Below are 16,477 nucleotides of genomic sequence, written 5' to 3' on the forward strand. Positions count from 1 at the left end.
AAATACTAGAGACATTTCCACTAAGATCAGCAATAAATTGAAGAGGACCTCTACTAGTCAGCATTGTACTGGAGGCAGGAAACAAAGCAAGTAGAGAAGAGAAATCAATAAGAGCACAAAAATTAGGAAGAAATAGAGAAAGTCTATCCCTTGCCGATGATAGGATTGTGTACCTACAAAGCCCTGAAAGTATTTTGTATTTGTCTTTATTTTTACTGCCGCTGGAGTTCCTCATTTCTTTGTATAAACCCAAGCTTCACTTGGTATCATTCTTTCTGCCTGAAGAAATTCCTTTAATGTTTTTTATAACACAAGTCTTCTGGAATTAATTCCCTTGGTTTTGTTTGGCTAAAATCTGCATTTATTTTTTAATTTTGAAAGCTGTTTTCACTGGTAATAGAATTTGGGGTTGAGGATTTTTCCCTTTCAGCTCTTTAAAGATGTAATTCTTATCTTTGTTCCTCTGTCTATAGTGTCTCTCTTTCTCTGGCTGCCTCCAAAATTTTCACTTTACCTTTGGTTTTTAGCAGTTTTAATATGAAGTGTCTAGGTTTCTCACTCTATGTTCTTGAGTTTATGATTTCATATCTTTCATTATTTTTGGAAAATGTTCAACCTGTATATTCAATATTTGTTCTGCTCTGTTATTTCTTCTCCTGGGATTTTGATTACATGGATATTGGTCTGATACTGTACAGCTCTTGAAAGCTCATTCTGTTTGTTCGTTTTTACTCCTTTTTCTCTTTGTGTTTTAGTTTGGGTAACTTTTATTGACCTATCTTCAAGTTCATGGGTCCTTTCTTTGGATGTGTTGAGTCTTCTGATGAATTCAGTAAGGTTCTTCATCTCTGTTTTTGAGTACTAGTGTTTCCATTTGACTCTTTCTTATTGTTTCCTCCTCTCTCTTAATTTTAACACTAAGATCTCAGCATAGCAACCTGCCTATCTTTGAGCCACACACTCTCTTGGTTCCCTATGTTCCTCATCAACAAATGTGCTTCTTCCATTCTCTCCCTGCTGGGTCTCCATGGGTTGGTGCTAAGTGGCATCCCTCCACTTAGCTCCTGTAGATAGCCCACTCCTTATACCCATTCCCCCAGGCTCCAGTGAGAGCTCCCTCCCCTTGTTCTGTAGTGCCTGTGCGGGGCAAGATCCCCTTGGTTTGGCACACAGTAGACACTCATATATTTATTGAATGAATTAAGAATGAATGAATGAAAGTATATGAAACATAAAGTGTTGGGGGACTGGAGGGGAACAAGCATGGAATTAGGAGTTGAATTAGGACCATTTGGTAAAAGGCCTTGAATACCTCAGGGTTCTCACCCAGCAGGCTGAATTGCCTAATTAGAAAGAACTGAACTGACCTGGGACCAAAGCTAAGTGCTATGGGTGGACTACAGAATGCTGTGGATGCTGGCTGCTGAGTCCCACCCGTGTGGACAAGGCCCTACCTGTTCTGTTATTCTAACGGCTTCTTGCCTTTAGCAGATGATGAAGGAACCTTTTTTGACAGTTTGGTCAGAGCCCAGGATTTCTCTCTGTGCCGCGGGCTCTATGCTGGGCACAGAAGAAAGTTGTGGAGTGGTCCCTGCTCTCTCCTCATTCCCTAGGTGACTTTAAGGAAGCAGAGACCTCCCTGGGCCTCACTTTCTACATCTACACAATAGAGATGGGGCTACAGGTACAGGTAAAAGAAAAGAGGGAAAAGGGAAGTTGGGGAGTGGAGCAGAGGAAGAGAAAGAGAGGTGCTCCCTCTGGTGGTCATTCTGAGCGGCAGCATGCAGCGTGGGCTTCCCTCCCAGGTCAGGGCCTGCCGCTGCCCTGGAGAAGACGGGAGAACAGGCCGAGCTGTGAGGGGACTGACTCACTGAGACGGCTGAGGGATCTATTTCTGCTGGCTTTCGCTGGAGAACCGTTTCCTGGTCTTGTCGGGATGGAGAATTCGGAGCCCTCCTAGGGTTGTTGTCATCTGTTGAGCCCCTACTTGTGTGTCTGGGGCTTTGGAGTTTTGTTCTGTGAGGAAGTTTTAGTAGCTCATTTTACAGGGGAGGAAGCAGACTCGGAGGGCCTAGCTCATCACACGAACATGACCTTGATTGATTGGTTGGTTTGGCTTAGGTTTTGTGGGTTTTCAGACCTTTTGGGCCGCACATAGGTCCTGGCCCTCTTCTCCCTTCATTCACACACTCTCTGGCTGACCTGGCTCGGGACATGGTTGCTTCTTCCACCTTCCCCTCTCCTCTGGGCTCCAGATGGCCACCTGACGTCTGCGCTCTCGTGTCCCAAAGGCCTCTCACAGCTGGCCCGTTGGGGTGTGGACTCCCGGTTCTCTTGCCCACCCCATCCCCGTGCTGCACTCCTTTGCCTCTGCCAGTCTTCCCCTGCGCAGAAACTGGCACATCATCTGCCCGTTGGAGGCAGAGACCCAGGAGACTTTCTAGATTCCTCCCTTAGCTGGCCGCTCAGCTTCGCCCATCAGCAACACCTGTCATGTTCCAAAACACCTCCCGCTTCCATGTCCCATCTCTGTTCTCCGTCTCCCAGACCGTCAGCTGCAGGCACGGCGGCACCAGCCTCTGGACTGATGTTCCTCCTCCTCTTCTTGGTTTCCTCCCTGGGCACATGGTTGTTGGGTAGGCTTGCGCTATTTACCAGGCACTCCTCTGATCACTAGGAACAAGGTTGGAGCAGGACTGAGGCAAATCTTCAATGTTGTTGTTGTTCTTATGCAGATTCCCCGCTTAGCAGCTACAGATGCCTTTCAAACTCTGCACCTTGGCCCCCAAGTATCTACATGATCTGGTCTCTCCAGAAGCTTCTGCGGCCACACTTTTCTTCTCCATCCAGGTGCCTATGGTTTAGCCACACTGCTCTCCTTTCATCCTTTCACTCCCTTAACTGTGCCATCCCCTGCCACCTGGGGGCTCTACTTGTGCTGTCTCTTGGCCTGGAGTGCTCTCTCCCCGGCCTCTGTATTCCTGTGTCCTCTGCCTTCAGGTCTTGGTTAAATGACACCACACGTTCCTCCCTCTCCTTGCATTCTGGATGTTTCTTCCACAGCCCTGATCTCAAGGAGTAGTACTGAGATCAATAATCTTTTACGTTTTAAAAACAAATAAACCCCAAACAATACTCTTTTATGTCTATCTATTACATAGTGGTAAGCTCCTTTCAGGCAGGAAACATGGTTATATAATTCACCAATCTATCCCAGCACCTCGCCCTTACAAGGCGCATTTACTGAATAAAGGAACATGGAACTAAGGCTTTCTCCTCCCCCCTTGGGTTTTTAGAGAGCTGAAGGAGGACCTACTCCCCTGAAGCTTCTTTTCTTCAGGCGGAACACCCCAGGAATTGGTCTGGTCTATGCAGCTTTGCCCAAACTTTGTTTTTTGGTTTGTTTTTTTTTTTTAAGATTTTTATTTATTTATTTGACAGAGAGAGAGATCATAAGTAGGCAGAGAGACGGGCAGAGACAGAGGGGATCCCTGCCGAGCAGGGAGCCCAATGTGGGACTCGATCCAGGGCCCTGAGATCATGACCTGAGCCGGAGGCAGAGGTTTAAGCCACTGAGGCACCCAGGTGTCCCTGCCCAAACTGTATTCTGCGGAACATTGCTATCTCAGAAGTTTCATGATGAATTGAATTTAGAGAGTCAGAGTACACAGCATGGTGAAAGTTGTGAGAAGTCCTGCTGTAAAGAGCCCATTTAGGTCCCTACTGTCCCCAACCTTGACTGCCTAATTGTTTGGAAGACAATTTAATTAGAAAGTAAGCAGTCTCTGAGCTCAGGGGCAGTGGCCAGAATCTGCACAGGAAAGGCAGCAGTCAGCCAGGAATAGGAACTGAAAGCTGGGGCCTTAGACCAGACAGGCCTCCAGGGTCTGAGTGTGGTTCCCCATGTCCTGGTGATGACACACATGCTGGTCACTACTGGCTGATTAATGGCCCCCAAAGATGACCACAACGTCACCCCCAGATATTGTGCATGAAGCTAAAGGGACTGTACAGGTGTGATTATGAAGGAGTTCTGATTATCCTGGATTATTCTGTATTATCCACGTGGACCCAATATGACCACAAAGGTCCTTGTAGGAGGGAGGCAGGGGTGAGTGTCCCAGGAGAAGGAGAGGTAATGATGGAGATGCAGACTAGAGTGAACTTGGAACACAGAGGAAGGTCCACAAGCCAAGGAACATGGACAGCCATGAGGAGCTGAAAAAGCAAAGATAGCAGATCCCCCCTGCCTTGGAGCCTCTGGAAGGAACACATCTTGCCAACTGATGCCCTGATTTTAGCCTAGTGAGACTGATCTCAGACCTCTGATGTGTAGAACTGGAAGAGAATACACTTGTGTTATTTTAAACCACCAAATTTGCAGCAATTTTTTTCAGTAGAGATAGGAAACTAACATAGCCCCTTGCCAGGGTTCAGTAAGTCTTGGTTCTGAACTTTTTCTTTTCTCTTGCTGTGCCCAATAGCCATAGCAAAACTCTTAGCTAATAATCTGGATTCCAGGGGCACCTGAGTGACTCAGTTTAAGCATCTGACTCTTGATTTTGTCTCAGGTCATCATCTTGGGGTTGTGAGACAGAGCCCCAGGTCTGGCTCCACTCTGGGTATGGAGCCTGCTTAAGATTCTCTTTCTCCTTCTCCCTCTGCCCCTTCCCCTCTCTCTAAAAAAAATATAATCTGGGCTCCATGAGCCAGCCTGTTCCTCTCTCTACTAGAAGACTCTCTCCCATATGTACACCACCCAGCTTTCCAGACTCAATTCAAAAGCCACCTCTACCACGAGGCTTGCTGTGTACCCCCCACACCCACCAGGCAGAAGCGGAGACCCATGTCACCTGAGATGGGGAGCCCTTCCACCTCGCAGCACATCTCCCCTCATCCATGTCTCATTCTCCACCAGACTGAACATCAGCAGAGGTCTTGTGCATGGAATGAGCCGGTGGTGTAGTAGGGGAAAGCCCCAGGTGAAAGGGCTCCATTTTATGGTCCTCTGGTGAAACAAACACGCTCTGTCTGACCCGGCTGGGTGCCCTCATCTGTGCCTTCACCTAGGACGCCCCTCGTGAAGCCAGCATGTCACTCTGCATCCTGGATGGTTTCCTCAGGACATCCCACGAGCCCTTCAAGCCCAGTATGTTTGCATGCCATGAACCGACATCAACATCTCCTGAGCAGGTGCTCCTCCCACATTCCCCGGCCACCACTGGCACCACCACCCTCCCCTCCACGACGCTGACGCTACCCAGAACTCTTCCTTCTCCTTCTTTCCACATCCAGTTATTTAGAAAGTCTTGTCATATCGACTTTAGGCACATCTCTCAAGTCCGTCTTCTTCCTCGGTCTCCACTGCCCCTGGTACACCCAGAGACCCCCAACATCTCCTCACTGGATCCTGCTCCAGCCGCCTCCTTGGTCTTTTTGCCTCCAGGAAGGCCCCAGCCAGCTCCTTTTCCACAAGTAGCCACCAGGGGGTGTTGTGAGAAGCTGCATGGAAGCGTGTTACTCTCCTGTTTCTGGCAGAGCAAAGGACAGACCACAGCTGTTGGCAAATGCCTACCACCTTCCTCCCCTGCAGGTCCCAGCCTACTGAATGGTGCTCCCCAGTTCCACCAAGAGATGGGCGGCAGCTTCCTTCCTCTGTAGCCACCTCTGTGACCCGAAGGGACCCCGCACTGTGAGGCCAGCCGAGTCCTTCTCAGGCATTCCTAGACTCAAGTCACATCCTCATCAAGACAAGCGTTATAAACTTCTCCTGTGTCAAATACCATGTACTGTAGTAGACATTTTGTTTTTTTGTTTTTTTTTTTTAAAGATTTTATTTATTCATTTGACACAGAGAGATCACAAGTAGGCAGAGAGGCAGGCAGAGAGAGAGAGAGAGGAGGAAGCAGGCTCCCCGCGGAGCAGAGAACCCGATGCGGGACTCGATCCCAGGACCCTGAGATCATGACCTGAGCCGAAGGCAGCGGCTTAACCCACTGAGCCACCCAGGCGCCCTGTAGTAGACATTTTGAAAAGGATTTTTGTAATTTTGAGTTTTGTGAAGAGCGAATTATTCATTTTGTTTTGTAAATTAACTATAGTTATTATAAGTACGTAAGAATTGGTTTGGGTTGCCCATGACTAGTTAGCATAATACTGCCTCTGTAGACATTTTAATTCAACATTTGTTAATTTTGATATTGCTGTTTTTCTGCTCCCATTTTGGAGTCAATGTAGTTTTCTTCTCAGGGCTTAAATATTGGTGTAAGCTGTTGAAAGTTTCAGGGGCCCTAAGCCACAAAGCCATGAGACCATTAAAATATTCCTGGACCTCTGCAAAGAGGCCTGGGTCTCCAAAGAGCTTAGGGCTGAGCATGCAGCTGAGCTGGATGGCTGGGGTCAGAGGACTCCCAGCAGGTCACACACACACACACACACACACACACACACGTACATATGCACATACAGGCATCAGGGCCACTCCTGCTGTGCACTGAGTGGTGAGAACAAGGGGGAAAGAGGCTTTGGGTGGGGAGGAAATCTGGAAAATTCTGAGCATCTGCTGCCTCCATCTTACACCTCCTATCTACCCTGCCCCCACTCCATGAGTTCTGTTTCAGATCTAGCTCTCTCTCTCTCTCTCTCTCTTTTTTTTTTTGAAGATTTTATTTATTTATTTGAGAGAGAGCATGTACACATGAACAGTGGGGAGGGGCAGAGATTTTTATTTATTTGACAGAAAGAAAGAATACAAGAAGAGGGAGCAGCAGGCAGAAGGAGAGAGGGAGAAGAAGGCTCCCTGCTAAGCAGGAAACCCAAAGTGGGTCTCCATCCCAGGACCCTGAGCCAAAGGCAGACGCTTAATGGACTGAGCCACCCAGGCGCCCCTCTCCAGCCATTTCTGAGCCCACAATCTGACCAGGCACTCAGTTTGGCCACCCGTGCCCTGACTTCCTTCGCTTTTCAGGTGGTCCTTGACACCAGGGCACCAGGTTACCAATCTGGTGGGGAAAAATGGGTGAGAGGTCTATTTTCCACAAAGTTGATGTGTGTTGTGCACAGTGCTGGGTGCTTTAAGCAGGTGACACTATTTAAGGCCTACCTGACAGAATCTTTATCTTTTCCTGACAGGCTGGGTCCCCTTCTCCACTTTCAGTTTTCCCAGTGCTCCACCACTCTGCAGAGAGGTAGAAGGCAGAATGTGGCTCCTCTTGGTCAAGTTTCAAGCCACAGTCTCCCATATTCATCAAGAGAATGTTGATTCTAACTAAACACTGCTTCCCCTGACCATTGCACTTGACCCTACTATTTAAGGCCCGCATGAAGGCATACCTTTTAAAATAGAAAAAAAAATGTAATTACTTAATTTAAGCAGTCATCATGAAAGATTCTGAGTCAGCAAACCAATATAATGGATTGTGGCTAATGCATTTTCCTTGCAGAAAGCAGATGGCTGGTATCCAGCTTCCATCAAAACTATAAAAGATAGCAACACAAACTTGGCCCACCCTTCCACTCTCCACCAAAACTTCATGTGGCTTTCTCAATTCCAGGGGCAATGTTTCAAGAAATTTAGGTCAAATACTGCTCAAGAAGCAAGAAGTAAGTTTTCTAAACTGTCTTCTAGTTACTTTCACCATCATCATCATCACCACCACCATCACTACTTTCAACCCTATCACCACCACCACTGTTATCAACACCACCATCCCCAACATCATCACCACTACTACAACCATAACCAGCACCATCACCGCTAACATCATCAACACCACCACCATCACCTCCATCACCAATACTACCCCTACCACCACCACCATCATCACCATCATCATCACCACCATCCCCCAAACCAACACTATCACCACCACCACAACCATCACTACCACCACCATCACCATCATCATACCACGATCCCCAATACCATCACCACTAATACAACCCATCACCAACACCATCACCAACAACACAACCATCCACAACACCACCCCTACCACCACCACCATCATCAACAACACCACCATCACCAACTCCACAACCATTCACAACACCACCCCTACCACCACCACCATCATCACCATCAACACCATCACCACTACCACCACTATCAACCAACACCACCACTACCATCCCCAACACCACCATCATCACCACCATCCAACCATCATCTATGAATGTCTACTATGTATCTGGCAAGATCTACTCCACATAGTTTTGAGGTTAGTATCTATTTTCCATGAAGAAAACTGAGGCCCAGAGAGAATAAGTCATTTCTCCAAAATCACCCAGCTGGAAAAAAGTAGGGTTGAGAGGCAAAGTGTGGTCACTCTGACTCTAATGCCTAAGTTTTTTCTACTGTGATATAATTTCTGTCCTCTTTCTCCTTTTATCACCCCAACACACCTCTTCCTTTGTTTATCAGCTCCTATTAGCACCTCCTCTCCAATCCTCCCTAATTTCTGGCATGCCTTCAAGATTAAATTCTTCATTTTCACCCACATGTCTTCATCCATGCTCTGTATAATGCACAGGTGGGCACCTTACAGCAGTGCTTACCAGTCTGTTATTATTTTATGGCCACTACTCTCCCATCCCCTCCACACTTATACTCCTTGAGGACAGACTGTCTATTGGTCAGTGTATCCCTGGAACTTAGGGCTTGGTTCATGATTTACTCATGGTTTACTCAAAAATCTGTTGTCTGAATCCATGAATGAATATATGGATGCATGGACAGATGAATGAAGAAATATGTGAATCAGTAGGGGAGTGATTAAGTGCACTAAGAGGCAGTTAAGGAAAACTCTCAAATCTACATTTGTAACCTTCTCCAGTTCACCCCACTCTTATATCTCCAAACACCTGTCAGAGCTTTCCACTTGGCACCTTTGCTGTCATGTAAAACTGAACCAGTACAAACCTAAACTCTACCCCAGCTGATCTCTTATTTCTTTTCTGACAATAGTGCTGCTATTCTTCCCAAGGTCCCCATCACAGGTCCTCTGATTGGTTCATTCAGTCAACAATATTTTGTATTTGTGAGTGTTTTGGGCTGTCTGCTACATGCCAAGCACAGTTCTAGAGAATGGAAACAGTATGAATAAGACAGACAAGTTTCTGCAGGAACCCAGAGGAGTCACAGTCAACAGTGGGGTGGAAGATAGCATAGCAGACAACAGACAGGTAAGAAGTTAACAAGATAATTCCAGAGCAAAATGAGTGATACTATAAGGAAATACAGAGAATAACAAAAGAGAACTAAGGGATATCACACTAATAAGATGGAGAGGGAAGACTTGTTTGAAGATTTACTATTAACCAGGACCCAAAGGATAAGAATAAGCCATTTAGTAGAAGAGCTGAAAGAACATTCTAGGCAGAGGAACCAGCAAGTACAAATCTTCCCAGGCTGGAAAGAGCCTGGTGTGTTACAGGAACAGAAAAGGGGGGCAGATGTGGCTGGAGTGCTGTGAACAGCAGGAGACTATAGGAGAGGAGGTGTTAACAGACTGGAACCAGGTCCAGCAGGGGCTTGAAGGCCATGGACAGGAGTCAGATTTTATTCCAAGAGCAGTGGCAAGCCACTGAAAAGTTTCAAGCACGGGAATGACATGACCCCTCTGGCAGATAGGCAAAGAGCTCCCCCCACCCCACCCCAACAGCCCCAGGTGCAGATGATTCACAGGTGAGTTATCTTAAGCCATTAAGAAAGGGTTAACTCCAATTCCATTTAAACCATCTCCAATTCCATTTAAACCCTTACAGTGCACAGAAAAGGAAAGCATCCTCCAAATGCTTTTTGTAGAGTCATCATAGCTCTGGTGCACATCCCCCTCCCCCACCAAAGGCACAGCTAAAAGGAAGCACACTGAGCTGCTTTATAAGTATCCAGACCAAAAAAAAAATCTTTTTAAGTTTTAGTAAGTAAAACTCTGAAGCACTTTAAAAGAACAACACACCACAACCAAATTGACATTATACCAAAAAAGCCAAGAACAGTTTGATAGTAGTAAGCTACGTGATAATTACATGTGTTGAAAAATCAAAGTGAAAAAGACATGAGCATGTCTGAAGAGACTGAAAAGACATTTGATAAATTCACCATCTATTCTGGATGTTTAAAAAATTTCTTAGTAAAATCGGAGCAAATGGATAGTTTCTGAATATTTTGTGCCAAAAGTCAACATCATGCTAAATGATGAGATACTGGAAACATTCCCATAGAAGCCGGGAACAACAGTTCTACAGGCACATTAGGAGCAACTGGGAAAGAGGAAGAAATGAAAGATATAAATCAGAAATAGGAGACACAGTTGTCATTTTTGGTGAACGATAAATCTATAAACTATTAAAACTAATTAGAAAGTTGAGTATGGTTGATAAACAGAGATCAATATATGCAAAAAATCAACAGTCCTGCTGTGTATGACTATAATAAAAGATAACATTTAAAAAATATGTTAGTTCACAGGAGCATATGAAAAGATGTTCAACATCAGTAGCCATTAGGGTGACACTAAATTAAAACCGTGATGAGATACCACTCCCCACGTATCAGAGTGGCTAAGATAAAAAAGAAATGATAATACCAAATACTGGCAAGGAAGTCCAGACCTGGATCTTCCCTCCACTGCTGGTAAGAATGCAAGATGGCAGAACCATTCTGGAAAGTATATGTCAGTTTCTCATAAAGCTAAAAATACACTGAAATGGCTCCTGAGCGCTTATCCTAGAGAAGTGAAAATGCGTTCACAGAAAAACTTTACATGCATCTTCACAGCACCTTTATTTGCAATATCCCCAAACTGCAAACAACCCAAATATCCTTTCGTGGGTGGACAAACAAAATGAACTTTGTCTACACAATGGAATAATACCTCAGCAATAAAAAGGAAAAAAGTGGTGATGTACGCAGCAATTTGGGTGACTCTTAAGGCAATTACGCTGAGAGGAAAAGCTTACAAACAATATGATTCCAGCTAATGATGTTCTAGAATGTCAAAAGCTCAGAGATGGAGAATGGATTGGTGGTTGCCAAGGAAACCAGGGAAATCGGGGAAGGGTGTGATAATGAAGAGGTAGCAAGAGAGAGATCCTTTGTGGTGATAGAACAGTCCTGTATTTTGATGGCAATGGTGCTTATACAAATCCATATACATGATAAGAGGTTGTAGAACTCTGCATGAAGGTATGTTCAAAAATGAGTGCATGCAAAAACTGGTGAAACCCAAGCAAGGTCTGCAGTCAAGTTAATTGCATGGTATTAATGTAAAAGTCCTCGTTTTGGTAATGTACTGTATGTATTTGAGGTGTTAGCACTGGGAGAATGGAGGTGGCAGCTACAGGGGTCTCTCTGTAGTGTTTCTGCAACTTCTCTAAGTTTATAATTACTTAAAAATAAAAAGGAAAAGACAGTGCTATTTCCAGTTACAACAAAAAATATGACAAAAGAACATAAAAGAACTCAATAAACAGAGCTTTGCCTCTCTACATGAGTAGAAAGTCTCAAAATCCCCACAATGAAAATTCCTCTTTTTTTTTTTTTTAAAGATTTTATTTATTTATTTGTCATAGAGAGAGAAGCGAGAGCAAGCACAGGCAGAGGCAGAGGGAGAAGCAGGCTCCCTGCCAAGCAAGGAGCCCGATGTGGGACTCGATCCCAGGACGCTGGGATCATGACCTGAGCCGAAGGCAGCCGCTTAACCAACTGAGCCACCCAGGCGTCCCGGAAATTCCTCTTAAAGACTAAATAAATTCAGTGAAATTTCAGAAAACATCTCATAAGACTTTTTGTTCTCATAAAAAGTCTCCACAGTATTCAACAAGCTCATTCAAAGATTCTTATGGAAGAATTAAGGGCAAGACTTCCAATGCAATGAAAGTTCCATGACCATAGAGATGGTTATCTATCTTGTTCAGTTCCATACCCCAGAGTCTGGAACAGTGCCTGGTCCCTGGTGGGTGCTCAAAAAATATTTGTGAACAAATGGATGACAATCTAAAATGAGAGGAAGAAGAGAGGTTTGCCTACCAAATACTGAGACCTGCAATAATTTTAGACTATAATATCAGCATGGGGTAAGTAAACAGACTAATAAAACAGAATATAAAGTTTAGAAACACATACACATACATATGAAAACTCATTATCTACCAGAGGAAGCATTTTCAATCAGTGGAGAAAAGATAAACTTCAAACATGCTTAAAGAATGGGCATGTGTCATATGGTGATGGAAGGCAGGTAGCTATACTCGCGGTAAACACAGCATAATGTATAGAAGTATGGAATCACATGTTGTACACCTGAAACTAATGTAACATCATGTGTCAACTGTAACCTTTCTAGTTAAAAAAAAACAAAAAACCGAAAGACAGAATTGGGTGTTTATATGGAAAAAAAAAACACCCTAGGTCCTTTTCTGAATTAAGATTTGCATTCTGCTATAAGTCACCCAAAAATGGCCTAACCAAAAATGGATTTCCTTTTTCTTATAAAAAGAATTCTAAATATGAACAAAAGAAAAACAATCACAAAAATTAAGAGTCAACAACAAAGTCCAGAGGCAGACTGGTGTAGCAGCCCCACAGTGTCATTAATGGTCCAGGTTCTTTCCTCTCTTTCTTTCTTTTTTCGCTTTTTTTTATTTGTTTGTTTTTTTGAAATTTATTTATTCATGAGAAAGAGAGTGAGCATGTATGAGTGGGGGGGAGGGGCAGATGGAGAGGGAGAGAGTCTCAGGACAACTCCCCGATGAGCTCAGAGCCTGACACGGAACTTGATCTCACAACCCTGAGATCATCATCCAAGACCACGAGTGGAGCCAAAACCAAGAGCTGGACATTCAGCCAAGACTGAGCCACCCAGGAAATCCTACTCCAGGTTCTTTCTGTCTGTTCCTCCACAGTCTTTAGCTTGCCGCTTCTGTCTTTAAGATTGTCACCTCTTAGTGGCAAAAGGCTGATTCACCTCTAGCCTTTGCCTATTTTTAAGAAAAGAAGTAATAGAAGAAAAAAGGGGGGTGGAAGGGAAAACATCCTTGAGTCAACGTTTTCCCAGAAATCTCTAGCAGTCTTCTGCTTATACCTCACTGACCACTTCTGGCCACAAGGAAGTCGGGAAAGGTGGACCTGTGTTGAAATAACTTGAGCATATTGTTAAGTCGGGCAGAAGGGCAGTCTGCCACCACTACTTTACATGGTGCACAAAAAATAGGTTGAAAATATAGAGACAAAACTTCTCAAGGGCGGTAAAGGAGAATATTCTTATTACTAGCAGAGCAGGGAAGAGTTCTTAAAGATGCAGAAAGCATAAACTTTGACTAATATGTTTAACTACATTAAAATTTTAAACCTCTGTGTGTCCGAATATACTATAAACAACATTAAAAGATAAGCCACATACTGGGAGAAGATCTTCACAATACATAGAAGCCATGAGTGATTAATGTGCATAAAGAATTCATATAAAATAATTCTTTAAACAGCCTAACAGAGAAAAATGGGCAAAGGATATGAACAGGCAATATACAAAAACTCCAGTAGGACAATAAGCAAATAAAGATACTCAACCTTATTTATATTCAAATTTAAACTCCTATAACTCCTATAACTCCTATAACTCAACATTGACACTCACCAGGGTGGCAAAGGTCTAAAAGTCTAGTCATTCCAAATATCAGTGAAGACATTGAGAAACAAGAACTCTCGCATATCACAGGTGGGTGTGTAAACAGGACAACACCTTTGGAGAGCAAGTTGTTTTTCATATATTGGAAGAGGCACGTATTGTATGGCCTAGAAATTTTACTTCTGGGTTACTTACTCTAGAGAAATGCTCTGGCATGGGGTATGGAGACACACATAAGAAAAAATACGTTGTACTATCTGTAATAGTTAAAAATTTGAAACAATTTAACTATTCCTCAGGGGAGGAACAGATTTTTTTTTAAAGTGGTGTATCATACAACACGCTGCTAGAGACCAGTTATGATGGCCTAACTAGTCCTGGATATACAAAATGGGTGAATCTCAAATTCCTTTTGGTGAGGAGAAAAAGCACATCATAAAGGTTTCATAAAGTTTGATGCACATCAGAAAAAAAATGTCAAATCATAAATGTTTAATACACATGAATTTATTTATTTAATGCTAAATACACATGTAGGTACATGTGTATTAATAAATGTGTGGAAACATGCATGCTCACGGTAACATTGGAGGAAGGAAGGCAAGGTGTGTGTTCCCTCTGGAAGTTACACGTGCCTGTGTCATTTTATATAAGGGAGTTGCAGAGCAATCACCCACTGAGAAAACAATGGAACACGTTGAGCAGCAAAATAGAAGGGGATAGTAATAGATTAACGCCTTTGGAAAAAATAAGAATTCATGAATCCATGCTACTATAAACGAAGATGCCGATGACTAAATGTAGAAGGAATAATAGAGTTGGAAAATCACTTACTTGGCAAACACTGTAGTAATAATTGTCTCAGGCAACAGCCATCAATGGTTGTTAAAAGTTGTGGATGAAAATTTGATGAGTAACAGGAGATCTATAGAGTCTCAAAGTATCTGGCTTTAGTATACTATTTAGGTATTATACTAAATGAAGAAATTGGGAATATTTATCCTGAGAAGAGAAGATCAGGGAATATGACAGTTGTTTTTTTAATATGACTTTGAAATTCTGTCATATGGGGTCTTGAGGAAAGATGGAAATTGCAAGAATTTCTATTTTGGCTCAATATAAGGAAGAATATTTTAGCCTGCAACAGTAAGTGGGGAAAAAAAGGTTCAGAAACATATTAAATTATTCCCAGACTCAAGGAATTTTAATATTCATTTATTCTAGGATTCTAGGACTGTATCATTCTATTAGTCTGAGATTCTAGGACTACAAATATGATTCCAAGATTCTCATTTTTTTTTAAAGATTTTTTTTATTTATTTGACAGAGAGAGATCACAAGTAGGCAGAGAGGCAGGCAGAGAGAGAGGAGGAAGCAGGCACCCCGCTGAGCAGAGAGCCCGATGTGGGACTCGATCCCAGGACCCTGAGATCACGACCTGAGCCGAAGGCAGCGGCTTAACCCACTGAGCCACCCAGGTGCCCCAAGATTCTCATTCTTTTATTCTGATTCCTGGATACAAATATTTCATGATTTTGTTATAATCCCTGTTTCTGTGGTCTTTCCAGTCATAGTAAAAGCACTGAGGTATTTGACTCTAAATCTCACTTAGCTTCATAACTGGAAATCCAAATGCATTAGACCTTCCTACCCAACTTTTATGAATGGGATCAACTCTCCCCTGCTTGTGTTCTTGAAGATAAAGCAAAGGCTTCCAGCATTTAACCCTAAAATATACTATTTCTAGTAGGTTTTTGGTATATATCCTGTGACATAGTAGGAATTTCTACCTTGCAAAGAGTTTTTAAAATTAATTAAAGTGTGCAAATTTTTATCATGTTTCTCAAAATACATCTCTGTGAGATGGTTGTGTGATATTTCTATTGAATCTGTTAGCATGTAGTATTATATCTACAGATTTTCTGTTATTAAATCAGTGTTCATTCTTGTATAAACATAACTTATTGTTGATAAATCATGATTGTTATGTACAATTCTGAATTGTTTGCTAGCATTTCATTTAAGATCTTTGTATATATGATTGGCTTATAATTTCTTCCTCTTCATATTATTCTTGTCTGGTTTCTCTCAGTACATCTATTATATTGGCTTTCTAAACTGGAATGGGAACTTTCCCCCCTTTTATTCTGTTTAATGGAATAATTTACCATAAATACAGATTGTCTGTTCTATGTAAGTTTTGTGAGACTCATCTGTAAAATCAAATAGATCACATATTTTGTTTTATCTTGTTTGGTTTTCCTTTGCATGTAGATTTTTTAACTACTGATTCAATTTATTGAATTATTCAGGTTTTCTAGTCCTTCTTAAACCAGTTTTAGTAAGATATTTTTTCCTAAGGTTTACTTATTCCCCTGAGTCAGTCAGTTGTCTCTTGCCACATAAGAAATCACCCCCAAACTTCAATGCAATTCTGATGAAAGTCCCAGGAAGTTATTTTGTGGATATCGATAAACTTATTCTAAAGCTTATACAGAGAGTCAAAAGACCCACAATAGCCAATGCAATACTGAAAGAGAACTAAATTGAAGGACTGATGCTACCTGACTTCAAGACTTACTGTAAAGCTGCAGTAATCAGGACAGTGTGGTACGGTGAAGGAAGGGGCAACTAGATCCATAGGACAGGACAGTACTCAAGAATGCACTTACATGAATATGTGCCACTGATCTTTGACAAGGGAGCAAAGGCAACACAGGAAGAAAAAATAGTCTTTTCGGCGAATGGTGCTGGAACAACTAGACATCCCCACGATTTAAAAAAAAAGGCTCTAGGTGTTAGCCTTTCACAAAACTTAATGATCATAGACCTATATGTAAAACAGGAAA

At 42.9% G+C, this 16,477-nt stretch overlaps 1 long non-coding RNA gene across 1 annotated transcript; it reads left to right on the forward strand.

Moving 5' to 3' along the window:
- The first annotated feature begins 1,563 nt into the window (after nucleotides 1–1,563).
- Nucleotides 1,564–16,241, forward strand: LOC116598153. Its single transcript, XR_004288972.1, has 3 exons — nucleotides 1,564–1,576; nucleotides 7,601–7,606; nucleotides 16,168–16,241. It is a non-coding gene; the product is annotated as an uncharacterized LOC116598153 (long non-coding RNA).
- The last annotated feature ends 236 nt before the right edge of the window (nucleotides 16,242–16,477 follow it).

Source organism: Mustela erminea, chromosome 9 (genome assembly GCF_009829155.1).
Source record: "Mustela erminea isolate mMusErm1 chromosome 9, mMusErm1.Pri, whole genome shotgun sequence".
NCBI lineage: Eukaryota > Metazoa > Chordata > Mammalia > Carnivora > Mustelidae > Mustela > Mustela erminea.